The sequence below is a fragment of the Equus caballus genome, chromosome 5, assembly GCF_041296265.1.
Source record: "Equus caballus isolate H_3958 breed thoroughbred chromosome 5, TB-T2T, whole genome shotgun sequence".
Lineage (NCBI taxonomy): Eukaryota > Metazoa > Chordata > Mammalia > Perissodactyla > Equidae > Equus > Equus caballus.
Window position 1 is genome coordinate 31,655,139 of NC_091688.1, and position 14,419 is coordinate 31,669,557.

The 14,419-nt window shown below is 39.4% G+C and overlaps 1 long non-coding RNA gene across 5 annotated transcripts; it reads left to right on the forward strand.

The window, feature by feature from the left end:
• Positions 1–7,634: 7,634 nt before the first annotated feature.
• On the forward strand, positions 7,635–13,215 carry LOC138924046 (uncharacterized). 5 transcript variants are annotated; one of them, XR_011438603.1, is made up of 5 exons: positions 7,635–7,808; positions 8,113–8,195; positions 11,521–11,646; positions 11,720–11,894; positions 12,442–13,215. It is a non-coding gene; the product is annotated as an uncharacterized lncRNA (long non-coding RNA). The 5 variants fall into 5 exon arrangements; XR_011438606.1 differs by having other exon boundaries at positions 7,691–7,808; positions 11,720–11,866; XR_011438605.1 differs by lacking the exons at positions 7,635–7,808; positions 8,113–8,195 and adding exons at positions 7,993–8,060; positions 11,275–11,350.
• Positions 13,216–14,419: the final 1,204 nt, after the last annotated feature.

Below are 14,419 nucleotides of genomic sequence, written 5' to 3' on the forward strand. Positions count from 1 at the left end.
GAAAGAAAAGAATACCAAGATGTAAGTCTTCTTTCCTCTTTCCCTCATACCAGGCCAGCAAGGATATGTCTTAGGAGGTTTCCTTGGTTGGTTTGTGCATCCCTTGGTGATGCAACAGGAAACTTGGAAGTTTATGGGGACCAGAGTGGATCCACATTTGGAGGAGACTGCAGCTTAGACAATTTGGAGATGGGATCCTCTTAAAGAAAATTATGCAGAAATAGCTTAATTTTACAGATTTTTACAAAAACATACGACCATGTGAATTCATTCTCAGGCCGCCTCAGGGTAACGGAAAGGGCCTGGGCAAGGGATGAGTCCTGAGGCTTGGGCCTTATCAGCTGCATGGTCAATCCTTTTGTCATTGGAACTCTAGGTCTGTAGTCACACACCTTGCACTTGCTAGTCCAAAACATAAAGCTGACTTGAGATGGAGTTGTAGGAACAACGCAGCCCCGGGGTCCTGCATTTGTGAGCTTGGTTTAAGAGCACAGCTTCTAAAGCCCCGGAGCTCCCTTGGCGAATGAGAAGGGGTGTTTTGGTTTGGGGGTAGTGAGCAGACAATGGCTACAGTGGAAGAGCTGCAAGTGGGGAGGAGACTCCTCACTCAGCCTCCCCTCAGCAGCAGAGAGCTCAGGGCCACAGACACGAAACGAGGCCTTTTAATTCACAGGTACTTGGTGGCAGAGCCAGCCTCAGGAGGGACTCAAGGTCTCTAACTCTCACCAAGGTTCTTTCCTATATCTCATGCTGCCCCATCTCTGTGACTTTGGTTTTGACTGTCAACCAACCAAACTTATAATTTTCCTCTTTAGAGAGAAGAAAATTTAAGTCCCTATAGATTATTCGAACCTAGAGCAACTTTTGTTCCTCAATGCTTCATAGTTAATGTTCTACCACTCATTTTGTAATTAACCATATCCTTGGTGTGCTTATTGCATTTTTGTGTATGTTTATATCCTCTTTATTTGTTTATGCCATTGCCTCTCAATCCAAACTGCAAGCTCCGTGTGAGGACAAAATACCTCCTTTGTCTCCCACAGCGTAGTTTAGCTTTTTGCGTATGGTGTGTACACAATGAGTAGTTTTTGATCCTTAAAAACTCTCTATTTATGAATTTTCTAGTAATTCTCTCACTTCATTGACCAGAATATTGTGTTTAGCTAGAATCGTGGTTAACTCTGGATTTCCCCTTTTTCCTTCCTGTCTAAATTCTAGGTTAATATATGCAAACCAAATGATATCTCCCTCTGCTTATTTCAACCTTTTCCACAAAACCCCTACAGAATTCATCACACCCTCCTGTTTTCCCAAAGAACTTTGATTTCACTATTCGAAGGCCTTTTCATGTTAGATCATAGTTAGTTATGCAAGCCAAGTGTGTTGGCTGTTTTGTGTCTGTGTTCTCTCAGCCCCTAAAACAATGCCTGTAAATTTGTACTGAACTGATTTAGTTTGAAGTATCCTGACTTCAAATGTAGACTGCGTTAACTAGGGCATCCTGAATATACCATGAGAAGACAACGTCTGGAAACCAGGCTCTGTGCTTTCCTTCCTTTTAATTCCTCTGAACACACAGCAGGCAAAGTCAGCTGCACAGCCCAGAGTTGTGATGAATGGCCTCGGCTGTGTCCGCGGCTTCGCAATCCTCGAGGTACTTCTCTGAGTGTCTCGTATGTGGTAGGTGTTTAACAGATATTTGGGGGTTAAATGAGTTAATGCAGGCAGTTGATATGATGATGATAATCAGTCGCCTTATTTTCAGTCGATTGATTTCTGAATTGCTACTAACTGTACAGGACCCCACCAGCATGGTGGTACCGTCCTCTCTAAGAGTCTGGGGTTTACTGTCACCAGAAGCAATTTGGCAATGTGTCCTGTAAGGCTAATACCCTCTCTGGATTCTTGCAGCACCACTCAGTGGGAAAAGTCTATTTGACATTAAGTTTGGTTCAAATGGAAGGTGTATTATACAGTGTAGCTGATTTCCAAGAGTGGCTATTCAAGATTCAACAAGTGATCCTTAGTTGCACTGAAAGAGCTGTGTTTATCATCAGTTAGAGCTACCTAATTGCTGCAGCTATGCCTGTTTCAGTCTGAGAGGGAAAAAATAAGGAAAGAAAAAACAGTACTTTCCAGGTGCTTGGAAAATTGCTCAATAAGTACGCTTGTCACGACTCTTCCTCTGTGACATACCACCCCTCACCCATCGCCGTTAGGGCTGGCACATTGAATGTGAGTAAGTGATTCTTACCATATGTTAGTAGGTATTTGTTAGATAACGTGAAATACACTATTTCTCAAAGGTTTACATTTGGATGCTGAATGAAGCCAAAGAATGAAGTTCTAATTGTAGAATTTCAGGAATCATGGATCTATGTTGGGAGTCAAAGAGGAAGGCAGCAGGGGTGGGTAGAGCGAGAATGGGTATATTCTAGGCTTCTCCAACTCCACATATAGCTGCTTCTGCCCAGAAGAAAGGAGAAGGATCATTACCGGGTCGAGAATATAAATCTAGCAGGATCTCAGAGGATCTGGCTGCACTTTCAGCAGAAGGTACTAGCCTGTGGTTCTTTTCCAACAAAATTTTTAGTCCTAGTTCTCTCTGTACAGTTTTCTCTTCACAAAACAAAGACAACTTTGGTAAATTTGAAAGGAAATACATAAAGACAAATTGCAAAGTCGTATGCGAGAGACAAGGAAAATGGAGATGAAACCCAAGCCTTTCAGGGTCACTTCTATAAAACTAATCATACTTTGGTCATACATAACACCTCTCTGCCTTATGACAAATACTACTTTATGAATGTGCTCCCGCATCTTAGCATATCAGTACTGACAGATGGGAAATGTTGTTATACTCCTATGGGAAAACTGGAATATATGTTAGTTTACGTCTAACTGGAACCAGTGATGGCATGGGCTGAGAGCAATCACCCACCTCCTGATCTTCCATCAGGTGTTTGCCCTTTATAAACTTCAGATATTTCTTTTGCCATCTGTTTCATTTGATTGTGGCAATCTACTCATCGCTGGATCCTTAATTGCGTATGAAGATCATTAGATCCTATTTAGTGAGGGACAAGAACACACGACTTCCATCTGCATTTCGGTATTACTTATATGTCCACAGAACCCTCAGAAGTCACTGTAGCCCTGATTCTCGTCACCAGATAAGGACAGAAGACCATTCATGGTCAGTTAATCAGAATGTAAAACTGTTAGAACTTTGCTTTGTGTCCTTTAGTTTTAAACTCATAAGATCCTAAATAATCATAAACATTCAGAGTTAGGAGAGGCCTGGAGACCTCGCAGCCCTGATGTTATACGTGAGGAAACCAAGACCAAGAAGAAGGAAGGATCACCCAGCTGCTCTGACTCTGGCCTCACCGCCCTCCGCGATACAGCACCCTGCCACAGAGACTTTCCTTGAAGCAAAAAGAAAAAATCAGCTGTTTTTCAAAACCTTTCCAAGCCAGAATCTGAAGGTTCTATTTACTCAGCTGGGTTGGGGTGTGGTGAATAATTAAATTCAGCAGGAATGCACTTCAAAATAAAAATAAAAACACAGCCCAACCCCTTTGGCTCAAGTCATGAGACCTCAGAAAAGAAAACCTATGAACATTTGCTAGAGGTCAGAAAGCCTTTCTGTGCCTGATACAGGACTCCACATAGCTGTTGCAGAAAGGAGGGGGGTGGTTATAGTCAAACAAACGACTCCTTGTTTTTTAATTTTTTAAATTTTCGGCAGTGTTCTTACATCAACCAACATCCCCAAGGAAGGATTTTAGGAAAATAAACAACTTTCATCATCATATAACTTACATCATATATGAAAAAATGTCATCTTAAACTTTGCTTTTCTTAATAACTCATGCCAACACCGCTCCACCCCTAGAGCATACTTTAGATACAGTGTATTCTTCTAAGACAGCCAGAGAGAAGGTGGGGGAGGAGGAGGGATTCTTATCATACCTACTCAAGGCATGCCTTATTTGTATAAAAATCATGAAACCAAGAAAATTATGCCCTCTTGTGGTTGATTTGTTCTAGTTCACAAATGATCAACAGTACTCTATTATTCCCTGAAACTCAAACAGACCTATATTCCAATTGGAATTAAACTGTTTCTTTGTGCAATAACTGGAGAGAACAGGTCCATGCAGACCGCAGGATGGCATTCCAAGACTTCTCCTTTGTTCAAGGTCATAGGCAGCTGCTTAGCGACAACGAAATCAGTATCCCTAAAAACGGGGAAGATTTTTCCAAAATAGCCCACAGATTCTTACGGATATTATAAAAATGTCTTCCAAATAAATGCATTAGATAGAATTTCTTTCCTAAATAGTGAGGTTTGTTTTGGACAAACTTAAGCCATCAGTTTCCACAAATAGGAGAAAATTCCTGATTTCCTTTCCGACTGTATTTGTGCCTCTGTTTCTTTAGCTGTGAGACAATGCTGATTTTTCCATCAAAAAAAGTAAAAGATAAACCAATGAAGAGAAGACTGATTTTCATTCTGTGTGTATTTTTTCTCTTCTTTTCCCTTAGTTTACACAGAAATGAGTATATAACAAAGGTGTTACATCGTACGAGTTGCGGATATAAGTAATTTCATGATACCACAAAAAATGCCTACCGTGTTGTCCTAAAAGAGCAAAGCGGACACGGGTTTAGTGGGAACTGACCTCTGCTGATCGAGAGTATGACTCTCACATAACTGTGATTTCAATAACTTGGCAAGTAAGCGAATGTCAAAGATTTAAAACCGGCCAGGTTGCTAACTCCTTAGTCAACCCTATAATGATAATCATAATTATCATTATTATTGTTTTACATGCAAAGAAACTTAAAGTTAAGTCATTTAAATCACATCTTTTCCATTTGACCGGATCTGCGTGTGTAGCGAGTGGGCCAAGGGACCATTTCCTAACTTGCATCCTTTACGTCGCAAGTTGTGGCTGAAATGGACCAAATTATGTATTACTCATTGGAAAGAATAAGTACGACTTTCCAAAATTTAATACACAGCGTTCTTGTTTTTCTAAGCTACTGCTAAAATGGAATCCTGTTCTTTATCTCGTTCAATGATCATTCTCACCTTTAAAGCGCAGATAGACTTTCATTAGAATTATCACTTGCAAAGAGCATTCATAAAACAGTTCAAGATTTTTAATTTTATTTGCTGTTACTTTAGTGAAAAATAATGAATCACTATAGGATACAATTAACAAATGGAATTCTCTTTCTTCTTGACATTTCAGTGAAATTTTCTTTTCCTGTGTAAAGCAAAGATTTACTTCCCAAATTTTATTCGTGTTTGCCAAAAAAGTGTCTACATTAAAAATATATGAGGATACATTTATTTTAAAAATCATCTCTAATTTTATCATATTTAAAACTTCCAAGTCAAAGAATGGAGCCAATTTTAAAACGCAAAGGCATGGCCACCGAAATATTGTATTAAGAAATAAAATTAACATGTCGCTAATTAAGAATAAAAGGCAAGTCATTCATAATAATGAAAGTCAATATTTTAAGTTACGATGTTGTGGATAGCATGCCCAATGTTAAAAAGGGTGATCTGCCAATATTAGCTACTAAGACATTCTAAATTTAAGATATTAAAACAGTGGGGTGCTGGTTAGTGAATAGATAACCAAATAAAACAAATTAGAAGTCCAGAAAACAGATTTAGATATATGTTATAATCTGCGTATCTATTGGGAATTTTTCTGACTCCAAAGTTGAGTGGACAATAAATGACTTCCTTTCTAAAAATTGCTTTTGTCGTGTAGCATTGGAAATACAAAAAATAGTATATACCAACACACACACGTGCAATAAAATAGAATTCACACTCAAGATACGGTACCCAACTTCAGAATTAGAACATTACAAGTATTTTTGAAGTTATCTATGCATTCCTCCCTGATTCCATCCTTTTGCCTACCACACAGAATTAAACAATATTCTAATTTAGTGCTTATTTTTCTCTTCTGGTTATCCCCACATAGGTATATGGCTCTAAACAATATATTGCATGATGTGTTATTAGCTTTTTATAAGTAGTATCAGCTTCATAAAAACGGTAATTTTCTGTGACTTTCTTTACTCAGCACTACGATTCATCTTCCCTATTGTGTGTGCTATTGTTTGTCTACTTTCATTACTTTTAATTATATGATTGTGCAAATATATCATGAGTTATCCATCATCAGATCGATGGCTGGTTGTTTCCAGTGTTTTGCTATTACTAACAATGCTGCATAAACATGCTTGTATACGTCACCTTATTTTCGTTACCCAAATTCAAGTCTGTCTCAAGGCCTTTGTGAGGCAGTCCTGATCACAGAAACCAGCCCGAGTGTGTCAAACCAAAGGATTTAATGCAGGGAACTGTATGAAAAGATATTGGAAGGAGCAAGGGGGCAGGATCTGCAAGAGTGAAAGGAAAGGAAGAATGATACTCAGAGATCAGATGCTACTAATGCCCCAAGGCTGGAAGTCTCTGCATCCACCAGCTGCTGCACTGTTGGGCATGATGTTCCGGTACATAACGGATCTGCTGAGATGAGCTGCCTTGACCAGGCCTGGGCTTCTGAAAGGTGTTATCTCTGCAGTGCTGGAGGTGGAAACACCTTGACCCCGTTATTTCTCAACCTGCAGCTGCCACAAACTGCCAGGACCTGCCTCATTCTGAGAGCCAGAAGCATAAAGCATTTCCGTTTCTCTTGCCTACTGATCTTCTGAAAATTTCTTCTCCTGACTGAATCTTACCAAGGGCCAGATGGCGAAGTAGCACAACACGTAATTTTCAGATTCCTACGCCCTGATAAAGTATTAAAGGGGAGCTGTTGGGTTCAGAGATCGGCAAATAAGCAACACAAGCGCTCACTTCTAACTGAAAGCAGAAAATTTAGCTTAGTTGTTCTCAGGTAAACTCGGCCAAGTAGTGATTTCTCAGTCATTTCAAATTTAATAACATTCAAAGCCAGAGTTCTTCAATTCTTTACTTTGTCTCAATCATAGTATTTAAATTCTAAAAGTGGTTAACTAAATCCAAGAGTTGGAAAGAGGCGTACTCATTTGCTCGGGCCACCACAACAAGCAGCACAGGCTGGGTGGCTTAGACAGCGGAGAGTCATTTTCTCATCGTTCTGGAGGTTAGAAGTTTGAGATCAGTGTGTTGGCAGCCTTGGCTTCTTCTAAGTTCTCTCTCCTTGACTTCTTGGCTCAGAGACAGCCGTCCTCCTGCAGTGTCTTCACACGGTCTTTCTTCTGTGTGTGTGTCCCGATCTCCTCTTCTCATAAGGCATGTGTCATATTGGATTAGGACCCACCCATATTGATATCGACCCTGATCTCAGTTTCCTCACGTTAATCCCAGCATATATGGGGTTAAAACCAAACACTCATTCCCTGCTTACTCTCTGGCTTCCTGGCTCCAGAATCCACTATCCTCCATGGAGACAGACACCGTCAAGGACAAGCACCTGGACTATCTCCTCCCACAAAGAGATACAGACTGGTGGGAAAGCTGCTGACCAGCAAGGTCACAGGCTTCCTCCTCTCTGTAAATGTCTCAAGGCCGAAGACAGGCTGGTTGGGAAAGCTCCGACCAGCAAGGCCATATGCTCCCCCTCCCCTACCGAAAACCCCAAATAGAAACCCTTCCTTTTAGCTTTTCGGGGAATTTGGGATTTCAGCGTTAGCTGCCCTCTCTCCTTGCTCAGCGCTGTGCAAAAATAAAGTTCCTACTTTCTTCCACCACCCCCGGTGTCAGAGATTGGCTTGCTGCGCAACGGGTGAGGGAACTCACTTCAGGTTCGGTAACAATTTGGCACCCCAGATGGGACAATGTCCCAGGTGGACGTCTCGCCTGTGGCACACCGGCCTCTGGCTAAAGGCCTCTCTTGGAAGCTGTCCTGCAGCTGCCTGAGCCCCTTGTCTCAGGGACAGCCCCAAGTGACTGGCTGCTAGCCAGACCTTGTTGGCCCATGGCGCTTTTGCTTTGGTGGTGGAAGAAACCAGGTTTAGGACATAGGAAGACGTCTCCTGTAAGTAGCTGGTAGTTTTTGTTTTTGTCTTTGTGTTAACCTTCTCCAACAGGACCGGCTGGAAATAATGGGTACCCTGGCAGCCCTCTGGGCTCCATTTGTTTTGAAGTCGCCCGACGCCCCGGCCAAATTTTGGTAAGTGCCCCGGGTGTGCACAACCGAGGTCCCTTGTCCTTGCTCACTTGGAAAGATCTGCATGGCGGATCTTCATTTGTTGGGCACCCCCGAGTGTAGGACACGGACTAAGCTGGGACTGGAAGCACTTTGGTTTTTGGTTTTGGTCTTTGTTTTGGCTTCCGTTTGTGGCCGAGGGTTTTTGGGAATGTGCGCTTGTTTGGTATTTGTTGTTATCTGTCTGTTTGTCTGTCCTTTCAAAAGTGTCAACATGGGAGATGCTGCATTTATCCCACCTAAGAGCCCCTTTGGGAAAAACTTTGGCTGGTGGTCGACCTAGAGCTATAAGGCAATGTCTAAAGAGGGATGATTTTCTTTTGTAACACCACGTGGCCACAATATTCTTTAGACTCCGGACAGAAAAAAAAATGGCCAAACGATGGATCGTCAAGTTGGGAAACTTTTAGAGAGCTCTTATGATAAACAACTGTTTTATTGGCACCTATGAAAAGACCAAATTAAGAGGAAACTAGAATGACTAGTCTTAAGAACTTAATCCAACTTGGGGTCTCAGCTTCTCGTAGTCTTACAGATGCTAATGAAAATGTTAAGTTAACAAAGAGAAATCAGAAATGGAAGAGTCACAGGACTCGCCCCAAAGGGATAAATGGAACAGATATGGATGAAGTTAAAACAAAGGTTTTAATGAAACACTGCCTAAGGTTGGATGGGCTAAAGGGACCGCCCTATTGGCTCCCCAACATTAAAGGACATCAGACAAACCTGTTCTATTTACCCCAGTTTGAAAAATTTAAAAGGTCAGGAGGCAGAAATCAAAGTGAGAAACCTGACCAACAATTGTTTGGGGCAACAGTTAGGCTACTAAGATTAATAAGACTATAAAGATTAAAGTGTTTAAGCTAATGTTATATGAAGAGGTTATGTCAACTTTGCCTGGATGTTTTCTTTGGGAATAAATGTTATGTCTAACTAGGCATGCTTCTGCTGAACAATATTGTAATACCAAAACTTGTTAATAGAATTCTAATGTAAGTTATAATTAAAAGTATAAGGGTTAGTAACACTAAGATAAAGTTTTGTAAAAATTGATATACTTAAACAGGCCAATTTCAGTTCACGCAAACTGGTGTACGCAATTGGAAAAGCTAGCTGCAACAGTGGGGAGGCTGTTTTAATCTTTTGAGGCTTCTAAATAATATTAGAAATACTTCGCTTCCTCTTTAAGAGAAAATAATTAAATAATTAAACATGCCAGCAGCCAACTCAAATCTGCTGCTGTTTTCTGCTCTCTTGCTGAGCTTCCCAGCAAGCTGAGCTTCGCTTCAACTCCCCCAAAATTTATGATCTAAAATTGAACGAGTAAAAATAAGTAAACTTCTGAGATAATTTAGAATTGTAATGGCCATTCTGAAAACCTGTTTCAGAAGAGGGTTCAAAATCTCTCCTAATGGAATGCAGTCTTTAATGAATATGCAGAAACTTCTAAGAGACAAGGTTATTTAACATGATATAAAATGATCTTTGATGAATAAAAGCCTGCTTAAGTTTGCTGGTTTCATTTAAAATGAACATGTCCTCAAAGTTATCAGCATTGGCTATGATGCAGACATACAGCCTGGGTTTACTGGTCAAATGAGCTCATGTCATCTCTGTTACAAAATTTATCAGCAAAACTCATAACTCAGAATAATAGCTAATTTTGCTTAATGTCTCATGGAGTTTTTGTAGACGATCTAAATATAATTGTTAAGAACAATTAAACTAAATAAATATACATATAATTATATGTATAATAATTATATTATGATATATGTGTTTCAACAACTGAGGATAATACTTCTCTGCTGTAATGTCACATGAAGTTTTTAAGAGTAATTGTTAAAACTGGGTAAGAGTTTTAAGTACAATAATTACGTTTTATAGTCTGTATACTTAAAAATCAGCTTCCAAAATCTTTTTGGAAACTTAAATTTTATAGTTTTACTAAGTTAAATTAAATAATAACAGTTTGCTGGGTATCTAGGTCATTTCCAAGTAAGATAAAATATTAAAGGTTAACTACTAAGCATATATTTATCTGCCTTTGGTTTCTTATATCAAAGAGACTAAAAAATGCTTAGGTTTATTGATAAACATGCTTTATATATGCTGAAAAATTTTCTATGAGGAAACGTATATTTCTAAAAGGTCTGTATACAAGGAAAGTAAAATATATGTTTTCAGTAAAAAGATACAAAGAATGGAAATATTTTTGTTTCTTGAGTTGAGAAAGATAAATTTGTCCTAAAGTGCTGGGACAAATTCTGAAGGTAAAAAAGTAACCAAAGGTTTGTAAAAGGAAAGCCCTAAACAGGTTTATGTCTGGTCCAGTTGGCCAGGAGTAAAGTAAATCCAATTAAGTAAATAAACTTATATGTCAGAAGTAAACTGATACAAAATTAAAACTTGGTTTCCTCTTTCTTAAAAGGATAATTTTCCTAAATTTTTAATCTAATGTTTATAAAAAGGCTTTTTTTTTGTTGACTATTTTAACTGTTTCCCCTTGACTGTTTCTGTTGTCACTTGGAATAGATACCTGAACATGGTTTCGCAGTGAACTTTGTCTCCTATCTAAACAAATGTTTTAAAGCTTTTAATATTTCTGACAAGCTTCCCCCCACACACAAATATTCAAGTCTTGAATAAAAGCTTTCTTTTTACCTGGAAGAGGAGAGAGAGTTTCTTTGGGGATTTTCAGAGGGCCCCTGGGACTTCTCGGAGAAAGCTCTCTTCCTATAAGAAAAAAAATGCTAAACTAATAAGCCTTATTTTTTTGTTAAATTACATGAGAAACGTTGTCAAATAAGTAATGATAAACTTTCTTAAATGGTATCATGTAAATGAGTGTTATTGATACAAATATTTAAAAAATTATCTGATCTGTTCTGATTGCCAGCTATAATCCTGGTTATTACCTCAAAATGTTGTATATCACAGACATGGTCAAATGCCTTTGTCAATTACCATTTTTGAATGTTTTGTTATTTGTGAACAGTGGCTATTTTACTTTGATGTTTTGGCAAATATGTTTCATCTGCAGAGAAATTCATGGAAAGGACTCTGACACTCTGGAATACAGGTTTCCAGTAAACGTTCAGATTGTAAAACTAAACTGGGTAAGAATTACAGAACTCCAACAGAGAAACTGATGACCTCACAAACTGCCGACAGAAGATTAAGATCAAGAACCAATTACACAGGACAGAATAAACTGATAGGGATGATTATAACTTTAATGACTTTTTGATTGAGATATTGCTGATTTTTGATGTTTTGCTTTTTTCAGAGTGAAGAAAACTTTTTTTCTCTATTCTCTGAAAGAACTATGACTTGCAACAATTTATAAACAAAATTGAAACATTTGTCTTTTCCTCCCTATCTGAGCCCCCCAAAACGCAAAAACTTCTGATAAGTAAGTATTCTTATTCTTATGGCAATATAGTTGTTTGCATAAGTGCAATAAGAATCTGTTCTTCTTTCAACAGGACACAATTGGAAACAGTGCTTATATGACCAAGGCTTTGACTGGAACATCGTGTTTGAAAAAACATACGGGCTTGACTATAACAAGACAGCTTTTGAGGAATGAAGGTTGACATTCTGGAATAAAGCCACTTGGAAATATTGGCCTGGTACTGTGCTTATGGGTTCTGTAACCTGGTAAGGTTGAGCAAAGAATGTCACTCCCTCTGGCAGGTACCAGGAACCTCAATATTTTGGGGAACCTCACGAAGAGAGAGATTCACCCAAATCTGCAGGTCCTGCAGGCAGAATGTGATACAGGTCCTTTGCTTGGCATTCCTTGAGAGGCCTTTAAAGATCAACCTGAGGTTCCATATAAGGTTCCAGCAAAGCAGATTTAAAAGAGCCTATATGATCAATTACTATTCTTGCTGTGCTTATGTAAATAATTATGCCAAATTTATTAAAACTATACATTTTGCAAACCAGAGTGAAATTGAGGGTGATTTTAGGGGGGAAGATTATATTTCAATAGACACTATAATACATGTTTATAGATATTAGACTTTAGTTTTTCCAATTGTCTTTGAAATTTTTATTTTACTTCTGTTAACTGGACTGGATCTTGAATTCTTCACCTCCTGAAATATCTGGCTAAAAACGTCCAAACTGAGATTTTCAGGGTTTTTTCCCCCATTATTTTCATTTAGAGTCATTGAAAACTAAATCTGCCCTTTTTCTAAAGCCTTACAAACTGAAGCTGGAGGACCTAATAGAAACTTCAGAGAGATTCATGTCTGCTGCTGCGTAAGCCACTCAAAAAGCTACCTGAGTGCCCGATGACACCATCAGAGACATTTCAAACTGCAGAAGATGCTTCAACCCTGACTTCCAGGAATCTTGATTGGCTGCCCCCTGGGCTCAGAAACTGGTTTATAATTTGCTCCAACGATTAACCTTGTTTTTCTCTTTTTGTTTCTCTAGAAAATCTTCTTATTAAATACCTGGTTACTTACTTACATGATACAGGCCTACCTTCAGGAGCCCACCAGCATCACCGCCTTATTAAAAGACTGGTTCAATGAGATGAAACGACCTACGCCCCATTTCAGCAGGAAGTAGCTAGATCCGTCGCCGCCCAAAATCCCTCAAGATTGAGGGAGGACATAAAATAGGGGGGAGTTGATATCGACCCTGATATCAGTTTCCCCACATTAAACTCAGCATGTATGGGGTTAAAACCAAAACACTCATTCCCTGCTTACTCTCTGGCTTCCTGGCTCCAGAATCCACTATCCTCCATAAAGACAGACACGTCAAGGACAAGCACCTGGACTATCTCCTCCCGTAAAGAGATACGGGCTGGTGGGGAAGCTCTGACCAGCAAGGCCATATGCTCCCCATCCCCTACCTAAAACCCTTCCTTTTAGCTTTTCGGGGAGTTTGGGATTTCAGCGTTAGCTACCCTCTCTCCTTGCTCGGCACTGTGCAAAAATAAAGTTCCTACTTTCTTCCACCACCCCAGGTGTCAGAGATTGGCTTGCTGCGCAACGGGTGAGGGAACTCACTTCATGTTTGGTAACAACATGACCTCCTTTCACCTCAGTTACTTCTTCAAAGGCACTGTCTTCAAACACAGGCACAGGCTGAGGTACTAGGAGTTAGGACCTTGTCATATGAATTTTGAGGGGGACACAATTCAGTCCGTAACAAGAGGGAAGGGAATATCTTGTTTCTAGACATTTTCTTTCTTCCACTGGAATACACTCAAATGAATACAAAGTCCCCTCCTAGAGTTTATCCTCTTTTCCTACTGTGTCTGTTGAGTAGCCATCATCCAGCCATAAGTTCTTCTCGGGTTGTTCTTTGTTCTAAATGCAAGGCTCCTTTGGGATCATCAGCCCCCTCTCAGATCCTTACATGCCACATTCTCCCTTGATACTCCAACGTCTGTGAAAAATAGGGGATGGGAATGCTGGTGGCTTTCTTGGGTCCTCCTATGGCTAAACATGTGAGTCTCTCGCTTCTACTTACCGACTCTACACCTTGTATTATGGTGCACAACTGTAAGGCTGCTAGCTCCAGAGGTCCAGAGATAAGGCACTAATCTCCTCTACTATTGTCTTACCAAATATACAGGATATTTTATCATCCCCAGACTTGGTCAAACATTGGTAAGCTGGAGGAAACCCGTATTCCCATCTAAGTTTTTTTGCCTCTTGCACAAAATGCTGACTTCCCAGAAGGGTAAAACTTCATGTAGGCCTTGAGTAGGGAGAATCTGGTTTTTCATCTATTTTCTTTCTTATCTCTCATTTGTGGTATCTACTTTATTACTGAGGATTTACAAGGTTGAAAACAAACAGAATTTTTTTTGTGCAAATACAAAGGCTTGCCTTTTGAGATCCTGCTAGGAGTTCTAAGAAATCTGTTTGGAAATCTTCAAGCTCAAAATGGATTCTCTATGTTTCAGGGCATTCCTTTGGGTCTTCTTCAATTAATGACCCCATAGGGCCTGGAATACTAGTGACTCAGTGAATGGTGGGTCCTGAGGTAATCAGGAACAAGTGAGATAAAAATATCTGTACCCCAAAAAATGTTACCTCCAAAATATATGTGAGATATATATATTCAAAGATGGTATTTTATATTAGTGAGACAAAGATAAATAATCATTATTAGAATATAATAATTAATTAAATATTGGGAAAATTTAGTACCTT